Source organism: Cupressus sempervirens, chromosome 4 (assembly GCF_028749045.1).
Source record: "Cupressus sempervirens isolate cs-2001-9-10 chromosome 4, ASM2874904v1, whole genome shotgun sequence".
Classification (NCBI taxonomy): domain Eukaryota; kingdom Viridiplantae; phylum Streptophyta; class Pinopsida; order Cupressales; family Cupressaceae; genus Cupressus; species Cupressus sempervirens.
In genome coordinates, this window is record NC_143121.1 from 111,762,533 (window position 1) to 111,779,536 (window position 17,004).

A 17,004-nucleotide genomic window follows, 5' to 3' on the forward strand; every position below is an offset into this window, starting at 1 on the left:
CAGCATTAGTAAACACTTTCAAATCTAAATTACCTCCAAATTTATACCATAAGCCATAATCTTCAGTTCCGTTCAAATATCTCATTATTCTTTTGATTGCCATCAGGTGAGTTTCTCTTGGCTTTGCTGAAAATCTTGCAACAATACCAACTACAAGGGCAATATCTGGCCTAGTATGAACTATGTATTGCAACTTTCCAATCATAGATCTATACAATGTTTGATCTACCTCTTTGGATTCATCATTTTTAGTAAGTTTCAATCCAGTACACATCGAAGTTCCAATAGGTTTACAGTCCTCCAAACCAAACTTTTTCAATATCTCCTTGATGTATTTTGATTGAGTGATGTAGATGCCATTCTTATTTTGTTGAATTTGAAGACCAACAAAGAATTTTATTTCACCAAACATAGACATTTCAAATTCCTTGTTCATTTGTTCTGAAATTTTTTTGCAAAGATCATCATGCCTTGTGAAAACAGTATCATCTACAAATATTTTTGCCAAGACAATCTTATTATCTGGTCCTTCCTTTATATACAAGCTACTATTATCATTAGTTCTTTCAAAACTGATCTAAATAAGATAGTTTCATACCATGCTCTAGGGGCTTGTTTCAGACCATACAGTGCCTTGTGTAATTTGTAGACCATGTTCTTTTTATCTGGATCAACAAAACCTTCAGGTTGTTCAATGTAAACCTCTTCATCCAGTATTCCATTGAGGAATGTTGACTTGACATCCATCTGATAAACTTTGAATCCTTTGTGACTAGCATATGAAAGTAAGGTTTTGACTCCTTTCAATCTTGCAACAGGAGCAAAGGTTTCTCCATAATCTATGCCTTCTTCTTGAGAGTATCCTTTGCATACCAATCTGGCTTTGTTTCTAGATACCTTACCATCTTTAGTCAACTTGTTTCTGAATACTTACTTCGTTCCAATTACATTCTTATTTTTAGGCCTGGGTACAAGACTCCATGTCTTGTTCTTCTCTATCCATTCTATTTCCTCATTCATTGCCTCAATCCAACTATCATTTTCCAATGCATCTTTAATGCTTCTAGGTTCAAAATCAGCAAGTAAACAAGTATTTTTCAGCTTGCTTCTTGTCAAGGTTCTTTCAGATTTGTCTCCAATGATCTGATCTGGTGCATGATGTCTTCTGACATATTTAGCTAACACAGGTTCTTTACCTCTTGAATGAGTTTCATTGCTATCTCCTTGTGCTTCAATTTCATGTTCAGGTTGTTCTAGCTCGGTAAGAATTGGCTCAAGCACTTTAGATTCAGTAGACACTTGCTTGGTAATGTCTGAATGTTGTTGTGGCTCGGTTTGAACTTTATGCAACTTAGTTACTGATGACTTGGGAGTTGAGGATTCTTGAGTGAACGGTATGCTTGGTATAGTATCTGGTTCAATGTAAACAAATCTTCTGTAATCTTCAGGTACCTTTTTGCTTTCTTCTTTAGATTTTTCTGCAAACTCATCAACTTTCACATGTGCACTTTCTATGACTTTGTGAGTGGATAGATTTAAACATCTATATGCTTTGCTTTTGCAAGAATATCCTAAAAATATTCCTTCATCACCTTTTACATCAAATTTTCCTTTTCTAGATTCTTTCAAAATATAACATTTGCTTCCAAATACTTTTAGATAACTTACATTGGGTTTGTAGCCATACCATTATTCATAGGGAGTTTTGAATGAGTCCTTCTTCAATTGTACTCGGTTTAAGGTATGAACTGCAATGCTGATGGCTTCCTTCCAGTATTTGATAGAAATGTTCTTTTCTATCATCAGGATTCTTGCACAATCCATGATGGATCTATTTCTTCTTTTAGCTATTCCATTTTGTTCAGGAGTTCCTTGTGCTGAGACCTATCTTTTAATACCTTTTTCAATGCAGAAGCTATTGAATTCATGTGAGATGAATTCACCACCTCTATCTGACCTTAAGCATTTTAGTCTTTTTCCTATTTCTTTTTCTACTCTTGCCAAATATCATTTGAATTTCTCAAATGCTTCTAATTTATTCCTTAGATACATGATAGTCATCATTCTTGAGTAGTCATCAACAAAAAGAATGAAAAACTTTTCTCCAGTATAGCTTTCTATTCCAATGGGTCCACATAAATCAGTATGCACAATTTCTAATATATCTTCAGACTGATAGTTCTTACCTTTAAAACTAGTCTTTCCCATTTTACCAATCTGACAATTCTTGCATAAACCAACCTCAGGTTTCTTAATGTTAGGAATGCCTCTTACTTTCTTGAATTTTCTTATTTTTACCAGATTATTAAAATTGACATGACACAACCTTTTATGCCATAACCAACTTTCTTCAATTTGACCAATAAAACATGAGCATTCACCAAGTTCTAGATAGAACAAGTTACCTTTAGTTTGGGTGCCAGATCCTATTAACTTTCCTTGCTCATTCAACAGTCTTGCCTTTCCATGCATGAATTCCACCTTGAATCTAGTATTGAGTAACTATGCCAAACTTAGCAAATTATTTTTAAGACCTTCAACCCAATAGGCATTATTACATACAAGTTCTTTGGTTAGACAGATTCTTCCTCTTCCTTTTATGAAATGAGGTTCATTATTACCAAACCTTACACTACCACCATCATAGTCTTCAAACTGATCAAACTTAGTTTTATCACCAGTCATATGATGTGAGCAACCACTGTCTATAATCCATGTATCATTCTTACTTATATGAGAAACAAGTGCCATTTTTTCTTCCTCATCACTGTCAGAATCATCTTTAACGGCAATATAAACAATTTCATCCTCACTATTATTAGAATCTTTAGAATTTTCAGCCATGAAGCATGATTTCTTACCTTTGTTCTTGGATGATTTGAAGTCTTTCTTGCCATTCCATTTGTAATCTTTCTTTTCATCATTGTTTTGCTTGTTTGGACACCTTGCTGCAATATGACCAATTTCTTCACAAGAAAAACAGATTAGAGGAACTTTACCTTTGTATTTTCCTCTGCCTCTAGAATATTTCATTGCTAGTAGAGCTTCAATCACTTCAAGGTCACTGTCTAAACTTTGGCTTGATTCATTTTCACTTTCTGATTGAGATTCCTTCTCCTTTTTGTTTTTCTCCTTGAGTGAGAGCTTGGCTTGAAATGCTGATTCAATGTTCTTTGAGGCTAGAACATAGTTGTCAAAGTTATCTAGATCAAATGCAGTTAGTCTTCCAACTATGGCCTCAAGATTTATCTGATGATTTGCTTCACACCTTCTTTCCTGAATTGTAAAAACTCTAATTGCATAAATAGGAAGCAAGGTTTTGAGAACTTTTCTTGTAACTATTTCTCCTTTGATATCACCTCCAGATGCTCTGATTGCACTCACACATGCTTTAACTCTTTCAACATACTTTGCAATGTTTTCATCCTCTCTCATCCTCATTTGATCAAATCGTCCTCTTAGACTTTATGCTTTTTCTCTTCTCACATTATCATCTCCTCCATAGATCTCTTTTAGCTTGTTCCACATCTCAAAGGCAGTTTTGCAGTCCTTAATGTCATCAAATTCTTCATAACTGAGAGCAGATGCTATGTCTATCATCATATTGTTGTGAGTCTTCTTTTCAGCAATTTCATTGACAGACAATGTGCCAAAAGGTTCTTCATATTTTTCTTCAAGGTATTTTAGTCCAGTATCACCAACAGTAGCCAGATGAAGTCTCATCAATCCTTACCATGTGGAGAAGTTATCTCTGTTGAGTTTTGGAATTTCTCTTTTGTAAGACATCTTGATCTTTGGCTTAGATCCTTGAAGTCTTTTCTTGCAAGCACCAAAAGCTCTGATACCAATTGTTGGAAATGAGAATAGAGTAACTGAGAGGGGGAGGGGGTGAATCAGTTACTACAAAACTTTCCACAGTCCCTAAGATGTCTGAATATACCCTTGATCTGATTAATATAAAATGCTGAAATTTGATAATGCAGCAAATGATAAATATTAAGAACTAATACGTTATCATGCACAAAGCAATTCAACAATTAAGAACACAAGAGACACCAATTTTAACGTAGAAACCCAATATGGAAAAATTCACCAATGTAACTAGATACTATTTTTCACTCTTCTAAAGTGAGCCCTGTTAGGAGCCAACCCTGTTAAAGGTTACAAAAACACACTATTAGGTGTGACCCTATTAAAGGATTTAATCACGCTATTAGGAGTGGCCTTGCTAGAGGTCTTTAGAAAAATTCAACTGAACTGTCACCTTGTTAGAGGATTTATTAATGGTTGTTAAACCAACTCTGTTAAGAGATTTTGAATTCACTGTTACAATGGTTAGAAAGCAACAATGAAGTGACTTGATATAATGTGCAACTTATCTTTACTGACTACAGATCTCTGTTATGCTTGACTAGATCCTTACTGATCAAATACAACTTTATAGCTCCTTCAACACATTTGATCCTTCATCAGACTTTGCTCAAAATTCACCTTTTCATTTCATACTATAATTCGAATTCATAACTTCTTCTTTTTTACAATCACACACACCTTTTAATTCATAACTTGAATGACCATATATACCTTTCAGATTATCTTAGTCGGCTCAAATCAGTGACTAAACAAACAATTACAATAGTCGGCTAGAAGTAATTAATTAGCAAATCCCTATATTGGCCGGCCCTGCATGGTGAACTTTGTTCAAAAAATAATTCCTGTGTTAACCGACTAAGCTCAGTTAATATAGCGAACTTCGTGACAATCCTTCAATCACCGAGAGAACTCGATAAGTACTGAGTTTCCTGAGATAACCAAGTGAGCTCAGTGGAAACTACCCTTTGGAGACCGAGTGAAGCTCGGTTAACACTGACTTCTCCATGATTCCTTTGATGATTGAGTGAGCTCGGTGGAAACTACCCTTTGGAGACCGAGTGAAGCTTGGTTAACACTAACTTCCACATTTCCTTCATTGTCCGAGTGAGCTCGGTGAACACTGTCTTTCACCTTTCCTTTGTTGACTAAGTTAGCTCGGTTAACACTGTCTTTCACATTTCTTTCGATGAACGAGTGAGCTCGGTTGGTACTGTAGATTGCATTGCAGATTGTCTGAGTTCGATAAACTTGAGACTAATGACTGATATGAAATTTGTGTGACATCAAGGACAACATTATCCAACAAATAGTAACCCTAAGTTTATATTTACCATATTCCTAATTAGATAAACCTTAATCCTAACTATATACATCAAAAAAGTTTATATTATGATTACACACTATATAAACTAAATATACATGTGAAAAAATATATTGCACATGTACATACCTTGCCTACTATAATATCCTGCTAAAGTTTTTCAACAATTTTCTTCTTTTTGTTTGCTAGTTCTTCTTCATGAATATCTACGCACCATTTTACCTTTATTTCCCATGTCAAAAATTATTTTTCCAAAATTTGAAAACAAAATTTGCAAAATATTTCCTTCCTCTTGATTGAAGTGCAAATTATTTTAGTGTATTTGAATTTTAGAATTGAAAAAAGATAAATAATATTTATATGACAATTTTTTTTTTTTAAAGCCCTTATGGCCAACTCTAATTTTGATTGAAACTAGAGAAAGTAGTTTCGATCAAAACTACTTGCTCTAGTTTCAATCAAAACTAGAGCCACCCTCATTAACCCACATGATTAAGGTTTCTAGTTTCGATAGAAGCTAGAAACATTAGTTTCTATCGAAACTAATGATTTTTATTTTGATAGAAGCTAGAAACATTAGTTTCTATCGAAACTAATGATTTTTATTTCGATAGAAACTATTTTGGTTTTTTTGAAGTGGAAGAAGATTTAGTATGATTTCATGGCTTCCAAGCTCCATTACCAAGTTCAAATGGAGCACTAAAGTCATGTCCTTTTTCTTGATAGAAGTACTTTGAATGAACTTTCTAATGACTATGAATTTGCTACATTTAAAAAAAATTAGATATACATTTTTGTATGTGAATTGAACAAAAGTTTTTCATAAAAAAAAAACCTATATATTGTATGCTTGAAAAAATAGTAACTAAGAGATGAGAAAAAAATGAAGAATAACTACAGTCTTCATATTTGAGTCCTCTTTTATTGAAAAAAATTGGAATCAAGTAAATATATAATAAGTTACATGTGTCAAAAGCCATGAATGTCCAAATTCATGTTAGTTCAACTTTAAACTATGGTCAAATATGAAATACTAAGGATAATAACATCTGATGACCTCCATGGTTTTAGTATGGATGTTTACAAACTAAATTTAAAATTATCAGACTGATATCTATTTGTAAAAAAAAGTTATGTGTGTAAAAAACAATGTCACTTTTTAAAAATCAAGTTTTTTGATAACATACCAATTTTCATGGGAGAAAAAATAATTCAATCAAATCAATTTTAAAAAATAAAAATATATCTGGATTGTACACAAAAAATCTTAAAATACTCTAATTTACTTTCTCTTTAAATTCCTAACCATAAAATGGCAATTTACATCTAAAAGTGAAAGTATTCTTGAAAATTCACAATTTAGTGTCAGTTTAGGCAAAAAAGTGTAACCCATTATTGTGGGTTCACCCAACCACAAGGGTAGTTGTAGAGACAATGAGAAGACATAAGGAAAAAAGACAAGATTTGAGAAGGAAAAGGCTTCACGAGTTAGCCAATGGAGCATTTGTGAAGTTTGGAAGCATGGCATTAGATGTGAAGATTCATGCTTGTTCACATGGATTTCTTAGTTGTGGCTATGGCTTTGAAGGATTCTGCGGTTGTATTGTAATGGTATTTTTACTAAATAATACATGATGATAGATGCTTTTGAAGGCTGGGTTTCTCCCTCAATGAGGGTTTCCCGGGGTATATCTTGTGTCACATTTTTGTGGGTATGTTGTTTATTCTCTTGCATGCAGATTTCAATAACATGCTTACTGAAGATCTATTATGAGTTATGTGGAAATGTTTATATTCTTTATTGCAAGTTTTCTTACAAGTGGTATCAGAGCTATGGTTTTATTATTGTAACCCTAGATTGAAGCTACAGGAATGCATGAGAGGATAAAAGAAAGGGCAAGATATATGAGTGTTTTATTATAGATCTGAGGGTTTTGGGTTTGTTAGTATAATGGGATGTTGGTAGATTTTTGGGCATGTGAAATTGTTGGACAAAAGGGTTTTTTAGATGTTTCATTTAAATGAGGATTTTAGGGGAATCTTCTAGAAATGACCTCCTAGGTAAAAATAAGCATCACCATTGGATCTATTGGTCTCATATTGGTTTTGACAATTGAGTGTCAATACAATTAAGAAATTTTATAAGTTGATGCCAAGTATAATATAGATGTCGAGTTATAGTATGTATCAAGTTATAAATTCAACAAGCATCAAGTCATTCAAATGCTGGGCGGATAGACAGTGTCAAGGAAGTTTCAATTGTCGAGTGATTAATAGATGCCAAGTCAGTAGAGGTGCCAAGAAAGATAGAATTTATATAGGTGTTGAGCAAGACAAAATTTCTATATGTGTCAAGCATCAGTAATTAGTAAGTGTAGACTAACACAGAATCAACATAAATGTTTGTGCCCTCAAAAATTAAGATGTAAACTATTTTTAAGCTAACTCAAGATGAATCTCGAAGGATCTAAAAGACAAGATTGAATATTTTTTATTCCCTATGAAATAAATATGCAACCAATCAGAAAAATGGAAAGGTTTGAGGAAGAAATATGGATGAATCTCAATCGTAGATTCATACCTAACCTTAAGTCATGAAACTTTATTAAGGAGGTTGAAGCCCCATAATTTAGCATGTTTGTATGGGAATGAATGAGAGAATGCTAGAAAAGTTTGAATGAAGTGAAAGGGGTGTAAAGACTTAGAGAAAGGACAACATTGCAAGTGTCAGTTATTAGAATAGAGTATCAGCACTACAAATTGAATCATATTAGATCAAGGAGGACCAGATCAAATTAGACAGAGCAAGGATCTAAAATTAGCAATTAAGGATTGTAAGTTATTAGGGCAACACATTCTACTATACTTTCTAGCCATTGTATTAGGAGAATGAAAATTCTATGAAGATAGGTTGCTTTAATAGCCATTTTGTAAATCCTTTAATAGGGTAACATTCCAAGTGAATGTTTGTAAATCCTTAAGACAATTCACTTTTAACAGAGTGTTGAAGCCTTTAATAGGGTAGGACTTTCACAGGGGAGACCATTGATGATGGTCAAACTTTGTAACCTTAACAAGTTACATATTACTGCAATAATAAGTTTTGGCTTAAGATAACACGCAAATCTAAGTGAAATGAATGATTATTACTAATACAATTCTAGGGGGCATCGCCCACCCCAATTTTACCTTCTCATTTTGGAGGGTTTCTGGGTGATCAAATATCATCTTGTCTATTTTTAGGCATGCCTTTATTTTCATGTTGGCTAGAAATATTTCATGCATGTATTGATCTTAGCTAAAGGTTTTCTAGCTTAAATTTTGGTACTTTTGATTCATCCCCCCTTAGAAGAATTCTTCCCACTCGTAAATTTCAACAATTGGTATTAAAGCCAAGTTCTTACAAGGAGATGTCGTATAGCTTCAAGAAAAGATCTAGAAATGGAGGTCTACAAGCTTGGGAAGATTATAAATAATTAGTAGATTGAGATATATCTCATTCTACACTCTCTAAAGAAGCTAGGGAAGAATTGAGGAAATCCCTAAAGAGAATAAAAGAAATTTCCATAGATAAAAATGATACACAGTACAAGGAGATTGACAACACAAAATTGTTTGCTAATGGAGATTCTAAAGAGTTCGATGTAGCAATTGTAGACTTGATGGAAAAGAATAGAAAACAAGCAGAAGAGATCAGAACTCTTGAGATTGAACAAGAATCACAAACCATGATGCTTTGTGAAGTGACTGAATAGAAGAAGAGAGTTATTGAAGTTAAAGCTATGGTAGGAGATGATAAGAGAAACCTTGCCAACAAACTAGAATAAAAGTTAATTGATCTTGCAAGAATTTCCAGCATGCTATTAGACACCCTAAGCCAAATGATGAATGTCCATCATGAATTGAATGTAAAGGACATTGAAATCTCCACATTGAAGATGCAAAATAAACAACTACAAAATGACTTAAGAAGAGAAAAAAAAATTGTAGAAAGCTTCAAAAAACCTAATGAAGCCATCAAATACTTGGAATAGCTACTAAAATCACCAAGATCCAGCAATGAGACTTTGGGACTATGATACACTAGCACTCAAAAAGGAGAGTCATCAAAGACTGTAGAGGAAAGAAGTAACAAAGATAAGAACAAAAAACCCATTTGTCATTTTTGTGGTAAAAAGGGACATACCTCTAATGTGTGTAGGATGAAGAACACCAATCAACATGACAAACCTAAAAACATGGGACACTATCACAAGTGCAACAAGCAAGGACATCATGCACATGACTATAGAACTAGAACCATCAAGACACTAAGATTTGGAGGTCACCACTACAATTGCAAGAAATATGGACATAGAGCCTTTTAATGGAGATCTAAGCCTATTTGGAAAACAAATCAACCTGTAAAGAAAAATAATCATGGACATCACTACAATTAGGACTACAACACTAGGAAAAGTTGTCACTACTATCAAAAATATGGACACATTCCGTAGAGCTTCATAATAACACACTTTAGTGGAGACTACAATAAGTGGTTGAGTCAAACCACTTGTTTCAATTGTCTAAAGACTGGACATATGAACAAGTTTTTCCCAGCTAGGTCAAAGGCACCCAACTCAGAGTTCAACAAAGGAAAAGGAAAAATTGGTGTTGAACAAATTAGAGGAGAAATGAATAGAACATGGAAAAGAAAATATGGAATCAACAAATCTAATGGAGGGATCACTTCACCTAAAAGGTCAAGTGGTCACACTTCATCCAACTAAGAAAAAGAAGGTATGTGAGACTGATATTTAAATGTTTTATCATATGTCAGTTCCAAGACTAATTCAGTACTGAAAAGGATAGATCATCATGAATAAAGAAGTAAAGTTAAATCTTCAAAATTTTCATATTATTGTCAAGAAAGGAAAGTTTCCTTTAGAAGCTGAGTAAAATCATAGTATATGCTAAGTGTTGGAAAATAAATGGAAGTTGAGTGAAACAAAATTGCATAAGGAGCCGAGTGAAGATATGTATATGCACTAAGCATTAAACACCATGAAATGAAATTTATAAGGTCAAGTTTTCAATTATTTTCATCATATCAACATAGAGCATGAGAAAAAAGAGTGTAGAAATGGTTTTCAAGAAGAGATTGATGCTTTTGTATAAGATTTTAGCCAAGATTCAACATCATTTCATTGATCTAAGCTAATTACACTAGTTTTGAGCTATGCAGTTAAGCAATTTTTACATCTTGAAACCCTAGTTTGAAGAAATGGCATCTAGCTCTAGCAAACCCCAGGATAAGGAGACATTTGAAGTTTAATTGGTCAGTAATGAAGTTAGACAACCTAACTTTAGACCAATTCCTGAAGTTGCTTATAAGAACAACCCTACTAGAGCTTAATCCATGATGCTGCCTAAATTTGTGATGGTATAAGATGTTAGGATATGTGAAAACTACAAAATTGTAACTATTGGTGATATGGAGATTAGGGAAGCATACAATAAACTATGTGAGACTAGGGTATTGAAAGAAGAGTTTCAAATTGTTGAGAGGAAGGGCTTAACTCATGCCCTAGATTTCCCTACTATATTCAAAATTGAATGGATAAGAATTGTGTTACGTAGAATCCATGATGGATACCTATGGTTGGAAGATGGACCAATCAAATTGTCAAAAAGAATTGTGCATAGAGTAATCAGGTACCCAACCCTAGAATGGTCAAAAACCCTAAGGAGTGATTATGAAGAATTCATAGAGAAGAATACTAGTGCAAAGTGGAACAAGAAGGGATGACAATTGAAATAATCAAAGATCCTCTTGTAGAATTTGTTTTTAGGGTCATATTCCATATATTCTACCAGTCAAGATGAATCAATAGTGTACCTTGTATAGCAGTAGATGTGGGATACAAAATTGTTAAGAAGGATCATACATATGATCTAGCTGAACTAAAATTACAATAGATTATGGAGAATTTGGGAGCCATAAGAAGGTCCAGGGGAGCCTAAAGAAAACTTGGAGCAATTTTGATATGCATATTCTTTTATGTACAGAATGAAATTCCTTCTTTTATAAAGGTAAGCTAGAAAACAAATAGATCAATAGTAGTATAGGTGAATGAATACACATAATAGATGGGTGCAAATTTTGAAACTATAATGACCAATTACATTGAAGAATTTAAGAAGCTAATGAAACAGAAACTAAGGATACTTGTCTCTCTTGTTGAACAACATATTAATGACATTTGTTTCTTAGTTGAAAGTGATTTCACATACATCCAAGTAATAGTACCAAGAGTGAGATGGCTGAGGTCACTTGGTTATGAAATCAATATTAATGAGAGATCTGTTAGAATTCTTTAGAATAACTGAGAGGGGGGGTGAATTAGTTATTCAAGGTCCAAATGCCCTATTAATAACTTTTTACTACTTTTAATGAATCCATACCCTTTTTATCTGTTCAAACTTAAATCAATCATATAAGCAAGTTACAGTAAATCATCATGCAAAGATAAAGCACTCAAGATCAACACATGACACAATGATTTACGTGGAAACCCAATTTGGGAAAAACCACCAGTAACATGCTACTTGATTCTCACTCTTCTGAAGTGATGCCCTATTAAAAGCCTACCCTGTTAAAGGTTTACAACACACTATTAAATGTGACCTTGTAAGAGGATTTCACCAAACTGTTAGGAATGGGCATGGTTAAAGGTCTTTAGAACATTCACTTGGAATGTTACCCTGTTAAAGGATTTATCTAATGGCTGTTAAACCAACCTAAGTCCATAGGATTTATACTTATAGTTACAATTGCTAGAAAGTAACAATAATGGTCTTTTGATCTGATATAACTTACAACATGCTTTATAGATTTTAGATCACACTTTCAGTTCAATCCTTATACTTGGCTTTAATCTCTTTAGCTTTGATGGCTTGTCTTCCTCTCAAGCTTCATCTCCTTGAGTCTTCTAACTCATTCTGTCAATGCATTCACCTTTGTGGTTGTCTATACAAATAGAATTTCTGCGCTATCTTCCCCTAGGCACATTCTTCAGCATTTCATGCTTTTATGCTTGACCACTGTCTCCTTTCCTTCTATCCCGTCTTGCTCTCTCCTCTTTTTTTTACCTTATGTCTTTTTATATAGAAGTCTGATTTCCCTTTACCGCTCAATTCTCCCTCTTCAATTTTAGGGTTTCAAAATTGATTAGGTAGGATAGAATGTATCTACCCCATATCTTGTTTTCTTCTTGAAAATTCACCAGTTGTATCTTAAAAATGTTCTACATGGTGTTCTATGCCACCAACTCATCATTCTTATCTTCCTTTTAATTTACAAATTTCTAGATAACAACCTTGTCGGCTTAGATTCTGGTGAATCTTCAATTTCCTAAATAATGCAGTAACTCGGCATTATTGAGTTACTGGTGCTCGGCACCTTTGTGTTACTTGGCACCTATACCAGCTCGGCACTTGAACTTTCTTGGCACTTGAACTTACTTGGCACTTGAACTTACTCGGAACTTGAACTTACTCGACATTTGAACTTACTCGGCACCACTCAGCATCTGAAGTTTACTCGACATTAACTAGAACTTGCTCGGCTCTTACTAGCTTGCCTGGCTCCTTCTCTCTAATGAACTTAGTTTGAGCTTTACAAAAGACTTAGTTAAAACCTTAAATCTTTGATAGTTTCAGTGTGCCCATTCTTTTTAGTATGTCATCAAATACATTCTTTCATCAATGGCTTAGCTGATCTTTGTACTTCATTCCAACATCATAACTTCAACCTTCTCTAGGTATTTTAGTTACATCTTATTAATTGCCTCCACCTTGACAATCAACTAATTGATAGTATTTGGATTACTAAAGCAATTGTCATCCCTGCAAGTACCAAGTTTGACACCAATGACAAAACAATGATTAAGGACATTCTTTACTAGTTCCATATTTTATTCCAAAAATCTCCCTCAACTTTTGTTATAATTATTTCAATCATTTCCAATAATCTCCCTCTTTGGCATTGATGGCAAATCAAACTAATGAAGTAATCAATTTAGTTACCACCAAGATTGTATACGTTGTCTTGCTGTATTTCACTACTAATCTCATATATCTCCCTCTTTCATATATATATCTCTCTCTTTCTTTGCATTTGATCAGTTTGCCTACATATTTCTCCCTCTTTGACATAAATGCCAAAGATGTAGTAATTTTATCATGCAAAATATAAGCTTTGGCTTCTTGTTGTTTTTCTCCCTTTGTCACCATGCTTGTGACTGATTTGGAGTTTTTGTACCTACCGTCATCCTTTGCATCAACCTATTAATATTTCAATGATTTATTCATGTTGATGCAAGGAATCTTCCTTGTTGCCTTAAATTGCTTTGGTTAGGGGTATGACCCCCAATTTGCCTCTAAGATATTCATAGGAATCATTGGGCAATGGTTTGGTGAAGATATCTGCAGTTTGTTCCTTTGTGTGAATGTATTCCAACTTCACTTGTTTGTCTTCTACCAATTCTCTAACATAATGATACTTGATTGCGATATGCTTGGTTTTTGCATGCGTCACTAGATTTTTGGATATGTTTATAGCACTTGTATTATCACAATACAATATCACCGATTCTGTTACTTCTTCTTTCATTCTATTCAATAGATGTGTGAGCCAAACAATGTTTGTACAATTGATTGCAGCTGCCACATATTCTGATTCTGCAGTGGATTGGGATATACATGTTTGTTTCTTGCTAGTCTAGGTAACCAACCTTTTGCCTAAAAATAATGCACCTCCACTTGTGCTTTTTCTATCATCAATGTTTCCTCCCCAGTCTGCATCTGTATATGCATTGAGTTCAAATTTTCCATTCTTTTTGTAGTATAGACCAAAATCATTAGTCCCTTTGAGATATCTCATTATTCTTTTTACTGCTATGAGATGATTTTCTTTAGGATTAGCAGAAAACCTAGCCACTATTCCAACTTCTAATGCTATGTCTAGTCTACTATGCACAACATATTGTAGTTTTCCAATCATGGATCTGTACATTATTTGATTGACTTTAGTTGACTCATCATTTTTGGACAGCTTATTTCCTATGGCCATTGGTGTGCTTACTAGTTTGGATTCCTCCAATCCAAACATTTTAAGAATTTCTTTGATGTACTTTGATTGTGTAACAAATATTCCATGTTTAAGTTGGTGTACTTGCAATCCAAAATTTTTTTTGATTTCTCCAAACATAGACATTTCAAATTCATGTTTCATTTTGTCAGCAAAGCCTTTGCAAAGTACTTCCTTACCACCAAATACTATGTCATCCACAAAAATTTTAGATACAATAATGCCTTTACCTTCTTCAGCTTTGATGTACATGTTGTTGTTATCATCAGTTCTTTCAAATCCAATTTGCACTAGATACTTGTGAAGTCTCTCATACCATGCTCTAGGTGCTTGTTTCAAACCATAGAGTGCTTTATGTAGCTTACGCACCATATCCCTGTTGTTCTCATCAACAAATCCTTCTGGTTGTTCAATGTAGATTTCTTCTTCTAGTATACCATTTAAGAAGGCAGATTTTACATCCATCTGATAGACTTTGAAATCTTTGTAGGTAGCATATGCAAGTAAAGTTCTTACTCCTTCCATTCTAGCGACAGGAGCGAATGTTTCTCCATAATCTATTCCTTCTTCTTGAGCATAACCCTTGCATACCAATCTGGCTTTATTTCTGGTAACCTCACCATTCTCATCTAGTTTGTTTCTAAATACCCATTTGGTACCAATCACATTCTTGTCAGTTGGTCTGGGAACCAAACTCCAGGTTTTGTTTTTCCTTATTTGATCAATTTCTTCTTTCATAGCTTTATACCAGTCATCATCCTGTAATGCACCATATACTATCTTGGGTTCAAATTTGCTGATCAAACATGATTCTTGTCTTAGTCTATTCCTTGTCATTGGTCTTGCATCTTTGTCACCAATTATATGTTCAACAGGGTGATGTCTTTTTACATATTTGGATAATCTTGGCTCTATCCTTGTTTCCATGTTTGATCTTTCAGATTCAGGATCACTATGCACTTCATTGTCAGGTTGTTCTTCATTATGTGTATTGTCTTCCGAATCAGATTGTGCATTTTCTTCATTTTGTAACTCGGCTTCTAAATGCAACTCGACATTCACTGGTTGTAAATTGGCTGAAATTGACACTTGTTGATTTTCAATTTGATTGTCATCATCCTCATCAGCAGTCATTCCTTCATAAGAATATACAAAGGTTCTGTATTCTTCCATTTTCTTTGGTTCTTCAGCTTGGACTCCTGTGCGCTCATCAAAATTTACATTTGCACTTTTCACAATTTTGTTAGTGTTAACATTCAAACACTTATATGCCTTACTTCTAGTGGAGTAACCAAGAAATATACCTTCATCACTTTTTGCATCAAATTTTCCATTCCTAGTATCCTTCAGGATAAAACATTCGCAGCCAAACACTTTGAAATGTTTTACATTGGGTGAGTAACCATACCATAATTCAAAATGTGTTGTATTTGTACCTTTCTTGACTTGTACTCAATTTAGTGTATGAACAACTACACTTACAACTTCTCTCAAGTATTTTAGAGCAACATTCTTTTCCATCATTAATGTTCTGGCATAGTCAATCATAGATCTATTTCTTCTCTTAGCAATTCCATTTTGTGGGGGAGTTCTAGGAGCTGACGTTTGTCTTTTGATTCCATTTTCATTACAGAATATCTCAAATTCTTTTGATGTAAATTCACCACCTCTATTTGATCTTAGACATTTTGGGCATTTTCTAATTTCCTTTTCAACTCTGGCCACATACCACTTAAACATTTGAAAAGCATCAGATTTTTGTTTTAAGAACATAATAGTCATCATCTTGGAATAGTCATCAACAAATAGCATTATGTATTTATCTCCTCTATAGCTTTGTATTTCCATTGAGCCACATAAGTCGGTGTGAACTAACTCAAGTATCTCTTTAGATGTATAGTTCTTTCTTTCGAAACTTGATTTTGTCATCTTTCCTAGCTGACATTGTTTGCACATGATATTATCAGGCTTTTTCAGTTTTAGTAGACCTCTGACTTTCTTCATTTTACTGATGTTGAGTAGATTATCAAAATTGACATCACATAATCTTCTATGCCATAACCATTCATCATCAAATTTTGCAAATAGACAAGAAGCATCATCCATATCAAGGTAAAACAAATTACTCTTTGTTTGATCTCCTTTTTCTATTAGTTTACCATTAGTATCATAGATTTTTGCTATTTTGTTTTCAAATTCCACTTTGCAATCTATATTGCCTAACTGTGAGACACTCAGTAAATTGTAGTTTAATCCTTCAACATAGTATGCCTTATCACATGAAATTTTTTTTGTGAGCTTAATGGAACCTTTTCCTTTGATTTGACATGGAGCATCATTACCAAATCTAACACTATTTCCATCATACTGAGTAAAGTTGACAAACTTACTTTTGTCTCCTGTCATGTGATGTGAGCATCCACTGTCTATGATCCATCTGTCATTCTTGTTTATACAAGTCACTAGTGATGTGGCTTCTTCTTCATCAGATTGGTCCTTCATGGCTACATAAACAACTTCATCATCATTGTCATTAGAATTTTCTTCAACAATATAACACTTCTTACCTTTTTCTTTGTAATCTCTTTTGTCATCATCTCTTCTGTTCTTGTATTTATTGCTTTCCTTGGAATCCTTTTTCTGTGGACATCTTGCAGCAATATGACCTACTTCATTGCAA